The 22,783-nt window shown below is 28.0% G+C and overlaps 3 long non-coding RNA genes across 4 annotated transcripts in view; all 3 read right to left on the bottom strand.

Annotated features, from left to right (window-relative positions):
• Positions 1-292, bottom strand: part of LOC147814422 (uncharacterized) — a 50,794-nt gene extending 50,502 nt beyond the window's left edge. Inside the window, exon 1 of the long non-coding RNA XR_015431261.1 lies at positions 2-292. This is a non-coding gene — a long non-coding RNA (uncharacterized LOC147814422). The remainder of the gene's footprint in view (position 1) is intronic.
• Positions 293-6,139: 5,847 nt separating this feature from the next.
• Positions 6,140-10,727, bottom strand: LOC147814421 (uncharacterized). 2 transcript variants are annotated; one of them, XR_015431258.1, is made up of 2 exons: positions 9,331-10,718; positions 6,140-9,110 (listed from the first exon to the last, which is right to left on the bottom strand). It is a non-coding gene; the product is annotated as an uncharacterized LOC147814421 (long non-coding RNA). The 2 variants fall into 2 exon arrangements; XR_015431259.1 differs by having other exon boundaries at positions 8,431-9,110; positions 10,258-10,727.
• Positions 10,728-12,277: 1,550 nt separating this feature from the next.
• Positions 12,278-15,885, bottom strand: LOC147814420 (uncharacterized). Its single transcript, XR_015431260.1, has 2 exons — positions 14,690-15,885; positions 12,278-12,520 (listed from the first exon to the last, which is right to left on the bottom strand). It is a non-coding gene; the product is annotated as an uncharacterized LOC147814420 (long non-coding RNA).
• Positions 15,886-22,783: the final 6,898 nt, after the last annotated feature.

Raw genomic sequence — 22,783 nt, 5'->3', positions numbered from 1 at the left:
CATTAAATCTTATCTGTTTAGAATCCAAACTGGACATCAGAAAAGTCTGTTTTAGCACAAATCAAAATATTGTCCACTATCTCAGATAACAGTACAACACAGATAAACAAATACTAATTTTTCAACTCACAGTGTCACAATTTAGTTTAAAATTCGTTTTATCAGAAACATTTCTTTAAAATTCCGCCGGATTTTCAACAAAATAACAAACATTTCGTTAAATTTGAATGCGGCAAGTTTCAGAGCTTTATGCGGTGTTGCTTATAGCTTGTATAAAAGTAACCAATTATTTGAGTATGAAACTACAACGAGTTTAGTTGCAAAAATTGGTGAGCTAAGCATGGTTTGTTTGCTGCAACTCACTATTTCTGAACTTAGCAAAAATAAGCAGTGTTAGCTTTGTCATGGTAACAGTGAATAAGCAAACCAAACTGTGCCAAGCGAAAACCACATGATATTTTGCTCTCATTCTCATTCATTTTTTGGTAGTTGATGTCAGAAACAGCTGTGAAGGAAGATTTCTAGCATATTTATTTAGTTGTTATGCAACATGAGATGCTTATTCATTAGTAAATAGATAAAGAACACTTTCTCTATCCCCAAGACTATGTTGCTTCAAGAAAATATTAACCAAACAGATTTTTATTAACGTTTCAATTTCTTTCTAGATCGCTTATTTTTGTTTGCTTATTGTATAGTTTTTTTTTCTTAAAAAAATTAATAATTACAAAAGTTATTAGCATTACATTAATGCCATTTTATGATAATTCTTCCTGAATCACGTCGATATTAGAGAAAAAAATTTAAATTTGAGTTTTCAATTATTATTGGACACTGTTTCAGTTGAAAAACATTTAAAATATGCTGAAAACTTATGTTCAATAAAACAATTACTAATAACATAAATAAATAAAATTATTTACTCACTATCTTGTGAAAAAAAATCTTCTCACAGCGAATGTTGGAATGCTGAGAAATATTAATTTTTTGTTTTACATGAGTTGACTGCAAAATTGATTCGAATAAAAAAACAAAAGTTTTCACATAACACTTTTTTAAAGCAATCCTTTTAAAAAGTGTTAAATAATACTTTGTTCCGCGGGCCTTAAAAAACGTATTACCACAGCATTACAAGTACCGATAACCAAAATACATGCAGTACCTATTTCCACAATTAATTAAGCATCTCTGTAGTCAACAATATATTGATGATTATTTTACGACTGCAAAAAATTTATAAAATACATATTTCTATTATTATCACAGTTATTATTAATAAAAAATTATTGAGAAATATTTAGAACTTATCTTTGATAAAATTTTTGTCTTGTATTGTTTGAAATTGTCAATTCTTTTTTACCATTTTCTCTTGTATGATTAAGCAATATTTCTTTGGGAAAATGCTAAATTAGTTTATTCTCAATTTACAGCTTTTAATTACTGATTTTGTAATGATAAAACTAGCCGGAAAAGTATCTGCAATACCTGCTTTTTAAGTACCGTTAAGTACTTTGTGATTTTTAAGAAGAAATGAGCTGTCATTTCCTTCTAAAAAATTCAATCATAAGAGAAGAAGATGAAGTAGCTTCTTAAGTCTTCAAAAAGGCTTTTAAACTTTTTGAATTATGTTTAGATATTTCAGACTGTCTCTTGTACAATAAACTAAGCAATTTTAATGTTTATGCAAATTTGAAAGCAAGAAAAAAATTAATTTTATTTTACCTCTCTTCCACTTTTATCAAACTACTGTACGAAGACTTATTGTTGTACAAAATTGAATTTTACCAATGCTTCTATTAAATTTTACTATCTATAAATATATTTAGTTACATTCATGGCAAATTGGCACGCACTTTTAAGTATAAAACAAATTTAAAATTATTCATTTTTTTAAATGATTTAATTTCAAAAAATTATGAAGAATTCGCAAAATATCTTCTAAATTTGGAATGTATTAGACTAAAACTACTTGGTCAGAAAAAAAAATTTTCTATAAGTATTTCTGAATATATATATGTGCATTTTTTAACAAATGGACTAACATAATCCTCCTTTTTTTTTTAACTCTCTATAAAAACTGGCTTAGACTGAAAAAACTCGTTATTTCTATAAATATTTCGGTTGATATGTCTAAAAATTTTTTTTCCTTGCAAACCGAGCCTCAAATTTTACTATAAATTATCTATTGCAAAATTTGATTTAAAAAAATTCCATAGTGTTTTCTATTATACTAGCGCTCCTCTGAATGTTTTGCACGAAATAAACTCTCTTAAAATTTTCTTTAAACTATTCTAGACAAATTGACGCTCTTTTAGTATAAAATCAATTTTAAATAGCTAAAAATTAAAAAAAAAAAGAGCAAAAAGAGTCCTCTTTTATTTTAGCGATATATATATACATATACACAGGGCCTGATTTATTATAAGGACTGGGAGGCCCGGACTTAGGGTCCCCTCATGTCTGAGGAGTCCTTAAATGTTGCAAATATTTTTTGTCTGTGTTTTCCTTAAAAATTATGAGTTAGCAAAAATTGAAATAAATATAAGCTCCGATTTACAAATACATTATAATTTACTTGAGTAAATTATAATATGGTTTTGGTCAATGACATTTTTATGCAGTGATACTTCTCGATAAAACTTTTATAAAAATCATCTTTTTAAATATATTTTTAGGAAAAGCACTATTTATAAAAAAAAGAGTATCAACCTTTTTTTAAACTAATTCAATTCAATTTAAGTTTCATTATCACTTACTAATTTTCTTCATTTCCAAAAATTACAGTATGATCTTGTTAATTTAAAAAATAAAGAAAGAAAGAACTTTTTCACACAAGTTTGTTGAATGTTCATTTCATCAATTGTTCATTTTGTATTTTTAAAATAAAATAAAAACTTTTTTGCGTGCATTATGCTTTTGTGGCTTACAGAAGTTAAATAATATTTTATTATTTCTTATACTTTAAAAAGATACTCAATAATCTCGTGAAACCTAATTTTTATTCATAAATTCGTTCTGAATTATCTTTTGTTTCATGGGGTGATTTCATGAAATATTAAATAATTATAACCATATTTTTTATAAATTATGCTATTTTAAAGATTTATATATTTTTTTAGTTAGTTAAAGAAATTGGTGATTTTTAAAAAAAAAAATACCTAAGATTATTTTAAAATAAAATTTTGTGAGGAAAAATTCATTTTAATTGAAGATTCATTTCATGTAAAAATCTTTTTTAAAAAAATAAATAATGAAATTAACTTTAAAAAAATTCCAGAAATATTTCTTTACATAAATATGTATTTACTAACAGATGAACGCTCATTTTTAAATGTAAATTCTCATAATAATTTTTAATAACTAAATTCAAAAATAGTTTCTGTGAGGCTCAAATTTCAAAAAAAAATTCACAAACTGACCTAAATTTCCCTTATTTTAGCGATGCTCTAAACTTCGCATGTTTTAGACTAGATAAACTTGAAATTTTCTATAATTATATCTCCATATACATATAGGTACTTTCTAGCAAACTGGCTTACTCTTTAGCATTAAATATTTTTTAAATAATTAGTGCATGGCTAAAAAATTATAATAAAAAAATATGCAAAGCATTTTCCTTTGTGCTAGCTTTAAATATACTCTGAACTATTAGCATGTTTTGGACTAAGCAATTTTTCAATTTTTTTTAAATATTTATTCACTCATATGGATATTTATCTAGCAAATTAACACTCATTTGTTAATATATTTCTAGTTTCAAATGATTTCTGCAAAGTTAAAATTATGAAAATTTTTTTAAGTAAATCCTCCCTAAGGTAAGTTAATACTCTAATCTGGCAAATTTTGAATTAAACAAACATTCTTAAAAAATTTCCTTAATTATTAATGAACATATCTGAATATTTTCTAGCAAAATGGAGCTTGCTCTTTAGTTTAAAATAATTTTCAAGTGATTTCCATATAGCTAACAATTTAAAAACGTGCTAAGTGTCACTCTTTAGCGAGTATATACTCTGTAGTTAGCATATTCTGTACTAAACAAACTTTTTTAAATATTTCTTGCTTATAAAGAGGACTCACTTCTTATATATTCTGTTTCAAATGATTTCCCATTGTTAAAAGTTTGCTTGTTCTGGACAAAAAAAATTTTTTTTTAAAAAACTTTTCTGTAGAAGTTTTCTAACAAATTGGCAATCACCTTTTGGTATAAAATGATTGTCAAGTGATTTCCACAAGCCTAAAAAACTTAAAATAAATAATTTGCTAAGTATCCTCCTTTATGTAACCAATATATGTGTGTTTAGGACAAAACAATTTTTTAAAATTTTTTTCTAAAAACCTTAATTGCCATTTATACTTATTTTCTAACACTTTGAAAAATTCAGGTTTACTTTAATTAAAATAAATTGATTTACAAATGATTTCTGCTTTGCAAAATTTAATATCAAAAAACTCCTAAAGTGCTCTTTCTATGTTATCGATAATCAAAATGTAACATTTCTTGGATTTAACTTTGATAAATATTTTGAAATGTGTTTATTTTATCAACAAAATTGAATTAAGTGTATTAAGTCCTGGTAGTTTTAACAGTTACGGTCGATGAAAGTTAAGTAACTATTTCTTCTCTAGAGATTTAAGAAATGTTTTTTTTTTTTTTTTTTTTTTTTTTTTTTTTTGAAAAAAGATTTGAGGAACTATGCCTATCTTTAATATTAAGAAATAAACATGAAAACCAAAGGGCGTATGGAATAGAGTTGTGAAACAAGTCAGGGCCCACCAAGGGCTGTAGAGCTATAGAAAAAGAAGTCAACATTATAATCTTAAAATCTATACGCAACTTCAACTCTGCCAACATAATGCAAAACATTTTTAACAAAAAAAAGGAAGAAAAAACTTGACTATAAGAAGTTAACACTTAGTGAATCAGGGTTATCAAGAAGTTTTACTTTATTTATATCGATTTGATGTCATTACAATTTTAAAAAGAAAGAAAGAAAAAAAACTAAAGTTGTAAGCTTATAAATGAAAAATCATGTTCACATTAGCTCATAAAAGACATAGGTTTGTTTATGCTTAATGCTGTGGTATTGCTTTTATGATGTTTTGTTACTTTTATATATATGTGGTATTGCTTTTATGATGTTTTGTTACTTCTATCTTTGCTGCACTGCTATTATTACTTTAAAGTTTTAGTTTCTCTTTCATAAGTTGTCACCTGCCCTTAAATAATTTAGCCAAAAATAAAAATAAAAAAAGAAATAGCAAGTATAGCCCTACTTATTTTGTGATGGTGGTAACAGCCAATAAGAGTTGAGTATGCTTTGGGGGCTTGGTTAGAGGAGGTGAGAGAAAAGGGAGGACACACATGGTTTTTGGAGAGCTGAGGTTAAAAGACAAAAAATATGAGGATCCTCAACAGCTAAGTTATATTATAAAATTTTCTATCACCCCATAATTATTTTTTTTAATATTTATTAGCAGTGCAGCTTCATAATGTATAATTTAATGTTAAATTTTTTATGTACCTATTATTAATTGGAGTGAATGCCTTCCTGGAACAAAATTTGTAACTCTAAATATCTTAAATGATCTACTATATTAAATAAATAGTTTTAACACCTTGCAATTAGTGATCATTCTAATGATCTTGTTCTCTTACTTAAGAGTATATTATTTTTAATTGTTATTCATTTTTATTCTTATCTTAAAGTGTGTGGTGATGAACTGAACATCACCACAATGCTGATTAATTGAATAGAACATAAGTCAATATCAAAATCGGTAGAAAACAGTGTCATTTATAACACAATTATCATCTTCAGTTGAAATTCTGAAAATAAAATATGTTAATAAATGAGCAAAGAGAAAATTGGAAAATTATTTTTGCATCTTAAAAAACTTTTTTTTACAAATTTCTATTACAGTATTCACAGTGTTATTACGCAATATGCAACTGCACATGGAAGTTTACACCTATATTGCCAATTTATGTTGTTGTCTCACAGAGGAGATTTGATTAATAAATAAAAAAAATTACTCAAGATGTATACTTAAGCCCCATGTCCACACTAGCCTCCTCTATGTATATGCATAGTTTGTCATAAATAAAATGTATACACATAAAAAAAAACGACATTAATACAATAGTCTAATTTTTATTGGAACATACACTAATAAGCTATAAAATTAGGAAAACTTACATGAAAATATTTCAAAAATTTGATACTTTAAACAAAAATAAGTAACGTTTATTTAGTTCTTAAAACACATTCGAAATGGAACATACCAGGAATAGCGAAATTTTTAAATCCAACCTGTTCCTTAGTATTGTCTCCAGATAGATAGTTTACAAATTTTTTTAAAGATCTTCCACAAGATAACAAAATGCGTGTCACATCGGCATGGGAATCGTGATTCTCTTTACTAGAAACACTCTTCTGAACTATTAGAAAGTGAGACTTATTGTTATCTTTCTCTAAATACTTCAACTGTAACAAAATAATAACAAAAGTTTATAACAGCCAATAACAACGAGAGAGATTGATTTTTCAAGATGAGATTTCTCAATTCAGGGATGTCCCTTAGTGGACTGATCGTCAAGACACGGTTCCCAGCAGATCACCGAAGTCAAGCATCACTGGCTGCGGTCAGTAAGCGGGTGGGTGTCCACTTGGATCAGTCTGTGTAGGGACCGAGAGTGTGCGGTATTGGTCCTCGTTAAACTGTTCTACCGTAAAGTGCTAGTACTTAGTAAAGTGCTCGTTACTAAACTTCGCGTGCAGATCGTCGGGCTACCGAAGCGGGGGTGCCATCCTATCTGCAGAGGATCAAAATTGTGATGGCATCTCTTGGGATCATCCTCAGGGATGTTTCCCAGACCATCGCCAATAGTCCATTGTGCAGTTCTAGTGCAACGTAAATGAACTACAACAACAATTCGGTGATTCACAGATAATATTAATCCCAATTTTTCTTACTTTGAAAAAATAGCTTATCCTGACAAATATTTTAAAAATGCATTATTCCTCCACCTCAGTTGTCAGTTTGGTACATATCACAAAACAGTACACACACATAATAATGATTGACCTATCCTCAAATGCTTTAAAAGAAAAATCTAAACTGAGGGTATAGGTTCAATGTGTTCTGGAAGTCTTTTTACTTTCCTACCCGAATTTCATCTTTATCTTCCATTGTCTTGTAAGCAAGGCCAGGTTAAGAAGGAAGCTAGTGGGGATGTAACACCAGGCCCTCCAGTTTTTTAGGGCCCCACGAAAGATATCACGGTAGAATAGATTTTTGAAATTTTCTGAAAATTTATTCGATGTTTTCAAACGTACGTCTTACAAACTTTCTTTAGAATCATTAAAAATATATTGTGCATTTTAATTGTAAATTTTGGAAAATAGAAGAAATTTTTTTTTTTTCTTTTATACCCCTGAAGCCTTTTTTTTAAAAAAAAAATATATATATACTATATATAAATAAATAAAGGCTTCTAGCCAGTACCCAATTTTATCTGCTATCTTTCTGCCTCAAGACACAAGTGCTTGATATTTCTGAATAATTTTCTATATTCATCTACAAAACATGTAAAATCTAATGGTGTTTGGTTGGCAAAAATATACCATGTTCAGTAAAAACGGAAAACTCAGATTTGTTTCAATCAATTTTCAAAATTAGTATGTTTAATAGTTCTTATCACTACTTAACATTTATAATGATACATGATTATACGTAATGATTATACATGATATTTTTGCTGACATAAATACTTGATCATATTTCATATCTTAAATTTAATTATTTACAAAAAAAATTTAAAATTTGCTCTTTTTTGAATATTTGCAAAACGAATTTAACTAGATTTCAATTTCATGAAAAGTTTCAATACTTCTTAAAATAGGTAAAGTTTAGATAATTTGGTATAGGTAGGGCTCCAAGTTACACATCAGCCTTAAACCCCATAATGCCACAATCCAATGCTGCTTGTTAAGGAAAGAATGTTATATAGAACCACTCCCAAAATGATCAATTATTGGCCTGTTGTGGGAGTTATTGGTCTTGTTGGCCTTTCAGTTTAAATGCTCCAAAATATTAAGAGCAGGATGTGGTAAGCATTCTGCACCAGCCGCTTTTACTTCTCAGACATGCTGGTACCCATCGATCCGAAACTGGAAAGAGTCAAGTCACCACAAAGGATAAAAATCACAGAAAGAATATAATTTTTCCACAAGGGATAAAACTTGCAGAGAATTATCATCAATTCCTTACATTTGTTCGTCTTTCCGTAATAATGTGTTTATATAAAATGCCTTTTTACAGGCATTAAGAGAGGGAAAAGAACAAAAGTCTAATATTTATTAATTTAAATCATGAAAAATAAATAAGAAAAACATGTGATAATGTTTTGGAAAAAAAAAGAAAATCTTTAAATTATTTACAGATTTATTTAAATTTCCTCATAAATATGTGTGCATTGACAGCCCAACAAAATGTTAAGCTTTATATATAAATCATGATTAAAGAGAATAAAGTAATAATAAAGTTAAGCAACAAAATAATGTAATCTACCAATGCAGTAATGTAATCTTAGCCAATAAAATAATGTATAATATTAAAAATTTCATTACAATTTTTAATATTTGTATACAATTACACCAATCAACAAATTTTTATACAAATGCACTGATCAACAATTTAGCAACAACATGATGTGGTAAGGACAGTTCATGATGACATGATGTGAATGGTTCTCCCAAGAGTCACGGAATCTTTTGCCTATTTTTAGGAAACTTTTTAATTTTCTTTTTTTAACATTTCATTGAACGAATACTTATGTATTCATACTCACATATGTATAAATAAATACAAATTTCTCAACGTTAAAAAATACTGCATTTCATGCTTGCAATTTCAGTATTGTTTTAACATATGGGTAAGCATGTGGCGTTTCAAACTAAACTTCTTAGGAAAACTTTTGTTGCAGACATGACATACATAAGGTCTTTCATTCCTATGACTTCTAATGTGTCTGTTAAGATCACTTTCGATAAATGAAGTGTAAGTGCAGATGGTACACTTGTGCCATCTGTCTTCACTAAGATAACCTGAAATACAAAGATAGTAAATTGAAATGTGTTAAAAATCATAAATATTTGTCAGGCAAGTGGTACGAAATAAGCTAAAAGCCCTTTCATACATTCTAAAATACAGTTATTAACTTATATACAAAGGGATCTCAGTAATTTGAACTCAGAAGAGAAGGTTAGAAATGATTGAATAGTCCTAAATTAAAATATTCATTGATTAAAAATAAACAATATATACTATAACAATAGAGCCGTGGTGGCTCAGGGGGGGGGTCGCCTTCCAATGAGGTGAGCTAGTTTCAAATCACGGCGATGGCTGGTCGATACGAATTCAGTATCCGGCTCGCACCGACCACGGTGCTGACGTGAAATATCTTCAGTTGCAAACGGATCATGGGTTGGAGTCCCCTTGCTGTCAGGCTATCCGAGGGAAGTTTTAGTGTTTTTCCTCTTCATGTAAAGCAAATGCGGGTCAGTTACATCAAAAAGTCCTTTATGAAGGCAAATTTTTCTCAATACTTGATACAGGTCTTCAGGATTGGGTTCAAAATTACAAGACTGCGGAGTTGAACATTTGTAGTCGTAAACCCATAACTGGGTTGGCTTTTCAACTATACATTTATAACATATTATAATATACTATAAGAATGAATTGTTTACGTATTATATTTAGATCGAAATAAAATTATATATTACATTAAAATTAGTTAACTTTGATGCTTTGAAATTAGTTTAACATATGATTATAAATTAAAGTATATATGAAGAACTTCAGCAATATAATAATAAGCCACATTTTCAAATTTGTCTGAAGAAAATGTTTTATGAAAAACGCTACGACTTGTATTCAATTTTTTTGCCTATTGTGGCGTTAGTATTTCAAACCACTTAAAAAATTTTGTTACAACTAAGGTGCTTAAAATAGTTTAACTTTATATTATTCATAAAATGAATTAATGATGCGAAAATCCTTTAAATTATAATGAATTCACTGACGAGAATTTTTTTTTAATAAGTTTAAAAAGCAGTTTCCTCTAGATCAGACTTTGAATAAACTAGTATCATAAGGAAAATGTCAAAAAAACAATGCTGGTATGAATCGAGAAATTAATTTCCATATTTTGAATTATAGAGTCCCCTGTAATACATTTCATCTTTTCTTTACCTCTGTGGTGTTGATCTACATTATAAGTTCGCTACCAAGGATTCATTATTTCCTCGCCTAGTTCATAGTAATTTTTTGCAACAATTAAAAGAAATTATTACATGAATTGGGAAAAAATGGTAGACAATTTGTTATTAAAATGCGTAGAACAATCTATGCTCACATTAAAGAAAACTAATACGCTACTTATTATCTCAATGGCGTCTTTGATGGATAATAAATTAAATTAGCAACTATTCCAAAATCAAACAGTGCGCTCATTTGCTATTATTAACTATGCAAGCCAATGAATTTCGTTTGTAAGGGTTTTTTCACCAGAGCAAAGCAAATTTTAACTGTTGCAATTTTTTTAAGTTAAAAGAATACACAGATCTAAAACAGTAATTAGCTTTTTTTTAAAAAAAAAATTAGCTTAATGACGCTGCTCAAGAACTAAAAATAGCCTAATCAAGTAAATGAATATCTACGTTAAAATCAGTCGTTACATTTATATTTGATATGTTTAACTGGTAATTAAAATGGACCTGCGAACTCGTTTTATTTAACTTTTCAAAAATTAAACGAAAAATTTTGATACTTAAAAATTTTCTTTCTTAACAGACCCAAGAGTTGACTTCACTGATCTAAGACTTAAATGTGTGTTCTCAAATATATAATTTATGCAAATCAGTACTCCAACTCTCATGTTCTAGTTAAGAACCATGTGTCAGCCACCGCTTTTTCGAGTAGTTACATATACAATTACACACATATATGTATTATACATACATTGTACCTCAATTATATGCTTGTATGTATATACATTGGACATAGATATATTGTACAACCATACACAGAACATCTATTGTACATATGTACCAATGTATTTGCACTCAATATATGAATGGATATCATTATCATGCAATGTTATCTGTTTGGTATAATTATAAATTACAGGTTTATATTTATATATATTGTATGTATTTACATGCTTTCTTACATCCATAAAGTGTATGTACAAAAGTATATTGTTTATTTTATGAACATACTTTTATTTTATGCCCTATTAAACATAGATCTAATAATTGGAATACATACTGTAATTTCATTCTTTGTTATCACAATTACATGTAATCATAGATTTTGAGTTCTTGTAATCATATGTTTTGGTTACTTGTAATCACAATTTCCTATAATCATTTCTTGTTGTGATTAGAAGTAATCATGAATATATGTAATCAGAGATCATGATTACTTGTAATTGATTATACCGAAGTAATTATATGTAATCAAGTACAGTTGCAATTGATTACTGCAATCAATACTTAACGCTGGCTCTTTTCCGATTTGATATCGATTGGTTAGGTCTTGATAGCATTTTTGTTTACTTTCCACTTAAATATAACTTTGAGATAGCTTATTTGAATATTCTTTGACTCATTTTTTACTGTGATTCTGAATATGAAATAATATGTTATATAAATATAAGTCTATACTAAATAGTGCTATTTCTATGAAAAGTGTTTGGTTACTGGGACGAATCAATATTTTAAATATATTCAACTTTTTAAGAAATTCTGGATACCTATCTAAATAAAAAATATTAAAATCAATGAATAATTCTCTACTTTTTGAATATTTATGTATAAATCTAAACAATTCAGTGAGGGGTATTCAAGAACTGAAAAATTGAATCACAATTGTTTTTCCCTTTTTCATAAAATTGTAGCTTTACTTCATTTTGCATTTTCATAATTAAGATAGCATTGTATAAAGATGGACAAAACTTAATTTAACAGTCATAACCTAAACTCACTCGCAATAATTATAAAAATAGCATATTATTCATTAAAAAGCATTATTCCGTGTGATAGCAAAGCTTTCAACCATTAAAATATACAGGGTGGTCTTACAGAACATCTTGTATATTTTGATGGTTCAAGCTTAGAAAACTTCAAATTCTCTGGTTTTTAAGAGCTCCTACAACCGAAATTTTTTTTTGAACACAAATATCAAAACAAAGAAAAAAGAACCCACTGCATAAGTTTTATTAGAATTTTATTGCAACGGTAACAAAATATTTAACACATTCCTTTTTGGACATGCAAAATAACTTCATGCCGTTTTAGATCATCTTTGCGTTTAAAACCTTTACCACAAACTCTACAAGTAAAAGGCTTTTCATAAGTGTGCTTAGACCGAATATGTCTTGTGATATTATTTCTCTGATTGGAATTGTAGGAGCAAAGGGTACATTGATAGATCTTTGGCATGTTGACAAACGCTGAAATATTAAAATAAAATCTAATTATTAAAGATTTAAAAAAAAAGAGTATTTAAAAATTAGCTGCTTGTTAAAACAGATAATATTGATTGCTTTAAAGTGGGCAAAATAAGAAACAGATCATCCTACATATCTTTTTATCTAATGATCGGATCTTCACGTTTTAGGACTCAATCTTAATGGTTTAAGAGGAGAGTGACCTCAAATATGCTAACTAATTAGTGCAGACGATATTTTAATTAACAAAATCAGCTAGAAAAACATACTGTCTCTGATTAACATAGCTTCTTTTCAATGTTTCAGATTTCTGACTCCAAAAATATAGGAGGTAGGAGCAATCTGGGAAATAGGGTCTCAATAGTTTGGTCAGAAGAGCCGTCCAAGGCTTGGACTCCTCAATGTTAATTTTACTTATCGGGAGACTACTTCCTGAGAATTCAAATTTGAAAAAAGACATATTTTTATATTTCTCAGGAATCATTATTAAAATTTTGTATTTTGCCATGTAAAATTGCATTCTTTAAAATGATGTAAAAAAAATAATAAATACCTCACATTACAAAATTTTTAAAAAAATAAAAAAATTAAATAAAATAATAAATAAATAAAATAAGAAAGTTATCTTTGGATAAACAGACTTTATAAACGTGCGCCAGAACTTTTTAATTTGCTTAAAAAATTCTCAAGATATGTTGAAATGTGCAAAAAGTAAAATTAACGTTAAGGGGTACAACCTACCCCTTACCATATTCCCAAGATTGCGGTTACTCTCAATATCTTGGAAATTTCCAATCTGAATCTGTCCAAAAAAAGGTATGGTTATTCTGAGAAAGTATGGTTTTGCATTACATTTCGTAACTTAAAATAGCTGTCTTAGCATGTTAGAGGTTACTCCCTTGAACTATAAATATTGAGTCTAAAACGTGAAGATCCGATTATTACATCAAAAGTTATTTAGGGTGGTCCGTTTTTTAGTTTGCACACTCTATATCAAATTTGATAACTTAACTAGCAAATATATTGAAGTTAGTAAAATATTTTAAAGTACAGTAAAGCTCTCCTACAACAGCCCCTTGTGGTTCAAGGAGGTTAAGGCTTTACAATTTTATGACCAACGATATGATTGTGGCAATGTGATCATCATTGCGCACAAGCCGCTTTTATTTCCCAGCACCAGGCAGGCTAGTACCCATCGATCTGAAATTAGGTGGGTATAGGCAATCAAACCCCAATCTTTCACATTGACAGTTCAGTGCCTTACCCACTGAGTCATCGCAGGCCAGTGAAATGTTTTAAGATAATCTCTTTTAAAATTTGTAAAAGTGTGCTGAAAACACAGTAAATAACTTATTTGGGGTGGAAAAATACAGGAGAGCCGCATCCATTTAAAATCACTTGGCAAACGCAATCAAAAAATTTAAGCTATTATTTTTAAAATAAACAAAACTGCTGTATAATGTATAAGAAATAAACAATTATAAGAAAACACTTATTGGTGGTCATTGGTTTCATACTTCCTGTCTGTAAGATTAAATTGAATACAATAGGTATACTTTTAAAAATATATTAGATAAAGATCTTTATGGGCAAAATCAATATCTTAATCACATTTAATTTTCGGTAAGTCTTCTTATTAATCAAACAATTAATGAATGAGAATTATCAAACCAATTATATGCAATAGTACCACAATGAAATAAAATAGTCCAGTTACATTGCTTGCACAGGATGTTTAATTTAAAACAGGATGTTTAATTTGGATTCAGTATTTTCAGAAGTTACTTCAATTATTTCTATATTTTAGCTTCATCCGCTGCAACAAAATGTGTGCATAACACAGCCTACTACTTTTACTTTCCTTGAAAGTTATTAGCGAGCTAAGTTTTGCCAAATACTTTTTATTTACCCATATGTATCTTGTATACTTTTAAAAGTTATGAAGAAACACTTTTCGATTCATTAAATAAAAAATTCAAGAAACTTTTTTAATTTCCTGCCAGTCATTTAAAAAAATCTAATATAATCTTGTGAAATAACTTTACCCAAAAACACATTTATAAACCTTTCATCTAAGCATAAAATAAACAGTTGCTTTATGATTTATGGAATCATTTACAAAAATATTTAACAACAATTGCGAAAAATAATTTTTTAAAAACATTTTTTTACACAGATGTTCAATATAAGGAATAAAGAAGATTCAGCGTAGTGTGTGAAATAGATGTGTCATATTGTGACGTTTCAGGTCATTTCTTCGGGTAAAATTTTTTCCACAAGAGTCACACGCAAATGGTCGTTCGCGTGTGTGTTTATATTGAATGTGTCTGTTCAAGTTACTCTTCCATTCACTAACATAATCACACAAATGGCATCGATAGAGTTCCGGAACTCCAAAGAATTCTGAAATAAAGTAGATTTTAATAGCCATAAAAACAAATCGAATCAAGCAAGTAACACAATATAAAACAATAATAGGATAATAAAAAAAGCAGATAATGCAAATATTAGAACAATAAGGTACACTACGTATCGCTGTAAGTAGTGAAAATATTGTAGTTTCCTTTTTTGTAGTGTATTGTGCTACTTTTTAAGAAAAGTAGTGTAGTGAGTCGTATGTTACAAATACAAAACAAAAAAAGAAAAGAAAAAGACTGTAGTTTTTAGCGATTCCTCACAACTACTTTAATGTTTGTTTAGTAAACGGTCAAATGCAAATAATTTTTAAAATTGAATTGGTACTAATCTTTTCGGGTCTGTCAGTTGACGCAATGAGAACACTCTTATGGTTGAGTGTTAATGAGAATTATGTATGCAGAATTACTCATTACCAATATTTAAACTAGCCATTACGAATAATAGCTAATTCATCACTTTAGATGCACCTTTCAAGTGCGAATGTACACTCATGAAACACTGCTGTTATTTCATTGGAAAAGAACACATTTTCTTCGTACTTTATTTCTTAGAGGAAATAAAAGAACATTAAACGCTTAACGAATTTTAAAATATTTGATAATTTTGCAGCATTTCTTAAATTAAAATATTTGCTGTCAAGAAAGGCACAAAAAGCTGATGGTTAAGAGAATAAATTCATAAAAATGGTTTAACATGCTGGCTTATGTAAACATGAATAAACTTAACTTTATAATTGATCATATTTAAAATAAGTTAATTTTTTATTCAAAACCATTTTGAATATGAGTGTAAATTAAGTTCGCTAGCCAAATTTGGATTTTAAAAGTAGTGACTACAACTCCAAAGTAATTTGTAGTCACTACATTTAAAAAAAGTAAATGTAGTTCCAATTTATTTGTAATAAAGTAATTTCAGTTTATTACGAAAATAACGTAGTTTTTTCAACCACTGGAAAAACCAGTTACCACCCCCAGAAATGGGTTTTACTAGGATTAACTTCTTAGAAAAGTAAGGTTAAAAATAGGTCATTGTATTCACATTTAACGCAAGATATGTCACAGAAAGATACCATGGTCAACTACTATCAGAGGCGTAGTTTGTTTATATGATTGGAGGGGGTTTGAGTATCTAATATATATATATAAATACATTTACAGAAAGAGATTAAACCCCTCCAAGAAATCTAAACTAACAACTCCACTGATAGTAGTTGACAATGATATCTTCTTGTGACATATCTTGCGTTAAAAGGGAATACACTGACCTATTTCAAACCTCACTTCATATATATATATATATTCTCCAAATGCTTAAATTACAAAAAACCAGTAATGAAATTTTTTTTAAAAACTTTATCCTTATCCTACAGTAGTTCCATAACCAAGCAAATTTATAATTTCGGACAGGGCTTTGTCCCAAAAACTACACCCCTGACTACTATATCCAAAAGGTTCCATGACTATTTTCAGGAGATGTTGTACGGTGTATAGGTAGTTCTGAATATATCAAAACAATTGAAAGCAAATAGCATGCTTACATATTTTAAAGACTAGAATTTAAAAAAAGTATTTTTCCTTAGTAGATGATTTAAATATTGCAACTGAACAAAAACATACAGAAATAGCGTATCCGCAAGAAATGTACGGAAAAAGCACAGCCTTGCTTGTACTCAAAAAATCACCTTATAGGATATTTTCACTCAATCCACTATTTCTTTCAGACCTGAAGCTATCAGATTTCCAATTATTTCTTAATAGAGAAAACTACTATTTTTTGGTTGAGATAAAAACTCAAGCTGAAACGTCTGAGAGGCTTCAGATCGGCATTGTCTCCAAGCAATTATAATCAAAGTAAAAATTGGGTGCATTTCAATAACTCCTCCACCTAATCTTTAAAATTTTTTTTAAAGATTAGGTGGAGGAGACATAGTTTCACAAAACTTTTAAAGTAAGACACTTCTATAAACAAAACCAGGTTTATAACATCAAAGTATTTAATTTTTAATAAATCAAACAACATATAATTTATAAAATAAATAAATAACAAGAAATGTAACAACATATATATTTGAGTAAACAGATGTAGAAATCTGATGAAAGTGCTAAGAAAATATAATTGTACATTAATGAGAAAAAAAACATTTTTACAGACACTAAAAGAAATAATACAGCATGTTAAATTTTAAACATTTATAGAATTAAAAGAAATGTTTAAAAAGAAGTATGTTAAATGTCACAATCAAAAACATGTACACGCACACCTCATCTCTAGAAACTGTTGCAAAAAAATAAGAAAAATGCTGAGTATTTATTCTCGCACACATAAACGAGGAAAAAGAGGTACTTAAGACAATTTGAGGTGGGTCATAATGTGACATTTTAGGTCATATTTCTGTTTAAAGTTTTTTCCACATGTTTTACATGTAAATGGTTTGTCACTTAAATGTTTGTACTGAATGTGTTTGTCTAAATTACCCTTCCACTCACTAACATAGTCACATAAATTGCACTCATAGACCTTCGGGATTTTGACGAATTCTGAAATATAAAAGTAATATTTAATAGCAACAAATGGAGAAAGATAAGAAAGGAGTTTATCAACAAAAATTAAGAAAATTTCAATGTATTATTTGATTAACTGTTGTTAATTTGGAGATGGAATTAGAAGTATTGTGTGAGTGACACAAAAGCAAGATGTATAAGAAAATAAATGTTCTCATTTAAGTTACGGAAGCTGTAAACAAAGAAATAATAATAATATGAAAGAATAATTATGTATTTGAGCTGAAATAACAAAAAAAAGTTTACAAAACATAATTGTAATTATAGAAAAATAAGTTTCAAGTCATTAATTAGATAAAAATTTCATTGCTTTTGGATTGACAGAACTGTTTAATGCTACAACAACTGGTAGTGATTCTGCTATAATAACTGCAAGGTACAAAAGTTGCAATATAGTTTCAATGCAACATAATCAAAAAAGGACACTAACACTTAAAAAAGAGAAGAAAAAATTCCCAGACTTATCAAACTAATTTTATCAGATTTTCTATTTGTTTTGTAACCATCAATGGCATTATTTTTATTCAATCTTTTGTAATTATGCTTTAATAATAAACATAAAAAACACTTATACTTGCTATTTAAATTGCAAAAAAAATTTTTTATAAAATTTATTACAAGACTAATTATTTGAAAAAAATTATAGACTCTTAAAATATCACTTAAAATCCAAATGAATTCATTTTCTCTGACTTTATTGGTATTTTAATTAGCTTCACTTAATTTTTCAGAAAGATTAGATTTTTCAGAGAGATAAAATTATCTGACTACTCCTTGCTATATAATCTATGTGTTATAGCTACTCTGTTAATTAAATAGTACCAAAAACTAAGCGAAAAAAAAGGATAGGAAAAAAAATGGAAACACCACTAGGCAATTACATGTTTTTTGAACCAGTTATCATTAAAAAAAGTTGAAATATAATATAGTAAAAAAAATTCATATTAACTGTGTATGACTATACTTTCATTATTTCTAAAGGAAATTATTTTGTTTTACAAATATTAAAATTTGCCCATTGCATTGCACATATTAAAATTTGCATTAAATATTGTTTTATAATAGTTTAACACAGTTTATATAAAATGCCTTATAGTTGAACCTTTTTAACTACCACCTACTTCATTAAATATTATTTCCTTAAACAAATTCATTAAATATGTAACGAAGCTGCAGTTAGTAAAAAAGAGAATTTGTTATGACAACAATGACAATGTTCAAAAATTTAAATTTCATTTTTTTTCTCATATTTACTAAATAATTCTACTGATAAAATATTTTCACAGTAATGTTATAGTTTTTGAAAGACTACATGAACTATAATTAGATATTTGTTTACGCTTAAATCAGAAAGTAAATCTAAAAAGAGGCATGAAGTATTATTAAACGACATTAAATATGCATAAGCAAAATGAATAAACATCAAACATTCAACTCAGTATATGATTTAATAAACTAGTTCAATTTAGATACAAACAAATAGTATTCAACATTTTTGTATGAAAACACATACATTACAACAGAAAAACTTGGCAAAAAAACAAAACAAAAACAGATTGATTTATTAGAACGGTAGAAAAAATAATTAAAAAGCTTAAAACCATATGAATTTTTATATTGCTCATAGTGAATTTAAGGTAAAATTTGATTGATTAAATTGGTAAAATTGATTTTTTAATTTAAAAAAGCTTTTTCTAAAGAAAATTTCTGTTACAAATCTTGATGTATTATATTTAAAATAAATTTGAATGACACAAAAAGTAAATTTGCATGTTGTAAAAGAGATTATGCACAATATATATTCTATAAAAAGATAGAAAAAATGTATTCTCTTCCCATTTATCATAATACTTTGTCAAACTTATTAACTCCCCTCCAAACAGCAAATGACTGATTTCATAGTAAAAAATAATCATCAGTTTAAAAAAAAATGATATCAGCTTCAATTATTTTCATCTATGGAACCCTAACTTCATAAATAATAAAGTACATAAAAACAAGAAAATAAAGCATATAAAAATAATTGTGAGCATATTAATTAATAAAAGACTACTTTATTTTGAAAATATTTATAAGAGGAATAAAGTTTTATCACAGTTTTTCCTTAATGATATACACAATATTATAGGTATGCATTATATAAGTGAACATGCGAACTCTATTCACACAAAATTTATCACCATTGCAGAATTTTTTTAAAAATATGTCTTATTAAAAAAACGGTCAGAATTCACATATTACATGCTGTCAATTTTAGAAAACTGCCAAATTTAAAGAAATGTATGGTGGCATGTATCAATATAGAGTTTTATAAAAATTAAAGTTGTAGCAACACTACACTTTTTAAAAAAATTAGTAATTTTCAAACAAATTTGCAAAATAGTTGAAACCAGTAACAAGAGTAAATAAATTTTCAAACAAATTTGCAAAATAGTTGAAACCAGTAACAAGAGTAAATAAATTGCTCATAGAGAATTTTTCAGTTAAAATTTTGTGTTTACAGAAGGTTTTCATTTTATCTAAGTCTGGAGGGGAGGAGGTGTATTTTTCAGTTAATTACACATTAAGAGAGAGGAGTTGATATAACGTGAAAAAAGAGTAAAGGGGAGGCGATATAATGTCGAAAGTATGTTCTCCAAGATGTATGGCTTCAATTTTCAGTTGTTATACCTACTCCTCTCAACTCTATGATTATACTCGGTTGGTGTGATGCAGGAAAGCATAAATGTGGCTTCAGTCCCAGAAAAGTTAAATACATTCTTTTGAACAATCATGATTAACTATCCAATTTACTCTTTAATTTTATTAACAAGCATAGTTCATAAAAGTTTATCTTCAATTTAATAATAACACTTTTATACAATCTTATTAATTAACTTCTTAAACAGATAAAATAAAGCAGTAGTAATTGGCATCCATGAAACACAAAGATAAGTCAACGTAGGCCACCTTTTAACAAAAGTATTAAGTGATTTTGTATAAAAGTGTTTTTTATATCCACATTTTCCACACTAAATTACACAAGTAGAGATGTTTTTTTGATGCAGCTTCAGCATTTTAAGAATTGAGTGCAGTATGAACATTTTTGAAACAGTCCGTTGGCAAGTCCTTCAGCGATATGCTTTCAAGATGTGTGTCACATCATGACGTTTTAAATCGTCCTTTCGTGTAAAGCTTTTTCCACATTTCTCACAAGCGAATGGTTTTTCCCGAACATGTTTATACTGAATGTGCCTATCCAAATTACCTTTCCATTCACTCACATAATTACAAAAATTGCACTGGTGAATCTTTAGGATTCGGGCGAGTTCTGAAATATTAAAGCAACATTTAATAACCACAAATAAAATTGAGAAAGTTTTCAAAGAAACATTAAGATATCACGCAATGAATAATTTTTGTCACTAGCTTTCAAAAACTTTTAAAAGATTCAAATTTGAAAATGAAATTTAAGGGGATGTAATAAATTTCAAAAGATGTGTTCCAGAGATTGAAATGGAATTTATAGTTAAAAATATGTATGCTACTGTGAATGCCTGAAATTGGTAGTTGTTGACTTCCACCTGTAAATGTTGACAATCCAATCACAGTAACTTTGGTAAATGTTCGAAATAAATACTAGGTCTAGTTAAGTGCCACTGCCCGGTATGCCTAACATCAACGTTTTTTTAAGGTTCAGTGCAAATGTATACCACTTCCTGGTATACATTTGCCCGGCATGCCCTAAATAAATGTTTTTTTTAAAGGTCAAGTGCCACTGACCAGTATGCATTTAACCGTTACTCCGAACACTGACGTTCCTCCTAATCTATCCTCCGCAGATATTAAAATATCGAATAAATATAATGATACCAACGAATAAATTAATATCAAATAGGATATAACAAATATTTCGGATATTCACCAAAGCGACTATGTAATTGTTGACATTCAGCGGTGAAAGTCTACATTCTGTTGATTTCGGTCATTCACGGTAACATATATACTTATAATCACTTCTGTAGATAGTGCCAAAATTTTTCTAAAAAGGAAACAAGGCCTTTGTAGTCCTTGGCTAGAATTTTTTAAATAGCTAATATAGTGTTATAAGTTAATATAAGCAATTACTGAATTTTTTTTACAGTAAACAATAACAGTAGATCTTCAAAATGAAGAGTTTTTATGTTCTAAACTCCTGATTATCAAATGTAGATGTGATCTCAATTGATTCAGATATTTGAGATTCTACTTTCCCTTTAATCTACGGTTACCCCTTTTTCAATAAATTAGGTATTTAATTCACGGCTTTATGCGTAAATGAATATTTATAACATAAAAAATAAAATACTCAGAGAAATGTTTTAACATGCATTAACCCGTAGAGTTTCAGGTCATTCTTTCATGTATAACTTTTTAAACATGTTTAACATATAAAAAAATTTTCTCGATTATATTTACACTAAATTACCCATAAAAATAAAAAAACATTTCTTTCGTTCACTGCCATGATGACATTGAAATATAAATTTTAAAGTAAAATTTAATAACAGCAAACAAAATAAGAAAAGTAGGCGATTTGATGATTGTAGAGGAAAATGGTGATAGAGTTGTGAAATTTTTTTTTAATTTCAAATTTAAGAACATGAAATAATCTGCTGTAAGATAGAATTTGAATGGACTCTATCAATTTTAGTTTGTTTGAAAAAAAGTAATTTATTTAGTAAGGTATTTCATAAATTTGATTTTTTTTTCTAACCCAATTGTCAATTGTTAATGTATTCACAAGGAAAAAATATTTCATGTAATAGTGAAATTTCTTCTCAAACACATTTGTCTCTAAACAACTATCAAGGTGAAACCTGGTGTGAAAGTTAGTGGTGATGTAAAGAATTAAATGAAAATTTCCAATAAACCTAACAAAGTGTATAGTTTTAACAATGTAATATAATCCCAAAAAAATTTTACTACGCATAAATAATTTTTACCATGTATATAATCCCGATAAAATTTCAATATGCATAATTTTAGCAATGTATGTAATCCCGATAAAATTTTTGGATATCCTGGTTGGTAGGGCATTGGGCCCTATCCCCGTCAGTCAAAGACTTCCCGTGTAGTAAATGGTGACTGATGCAATTTAAATCTGCCGAATCACTAAGTCTTCCATGTTCCTATAACAAATCATACCTCTGCGAGTATTGATCCATGAGTTTCCATGTATTCTGGATTGGTTCAAATTTACAAGGCTATGGAGTTGAACATTAGTAGTGGTAAACTCAAAATTGGGTCGGTTGTTCAACGGCAGTTA

Source organism: Parasteatoda tepidariorum, chromosome 2 (assembly GCF_982258835.1).
Source record: "Parasteatoda tepidariorum strain Cologne lab strain chromosome 2, Ptep-v5.0, whole genome shotgun sequence".
Lineage (NCBI taxonomy): Eukaryota > Metazoa > Arthropoda > Arachnida > Araneae > Theridiidae > Parasteatoda > Parasteatoda tepidariorum.
Note: the sequence above shows the minus strand (reverse complement) of the source record. Positions and strands in the feature narration are given on the sequence as shown.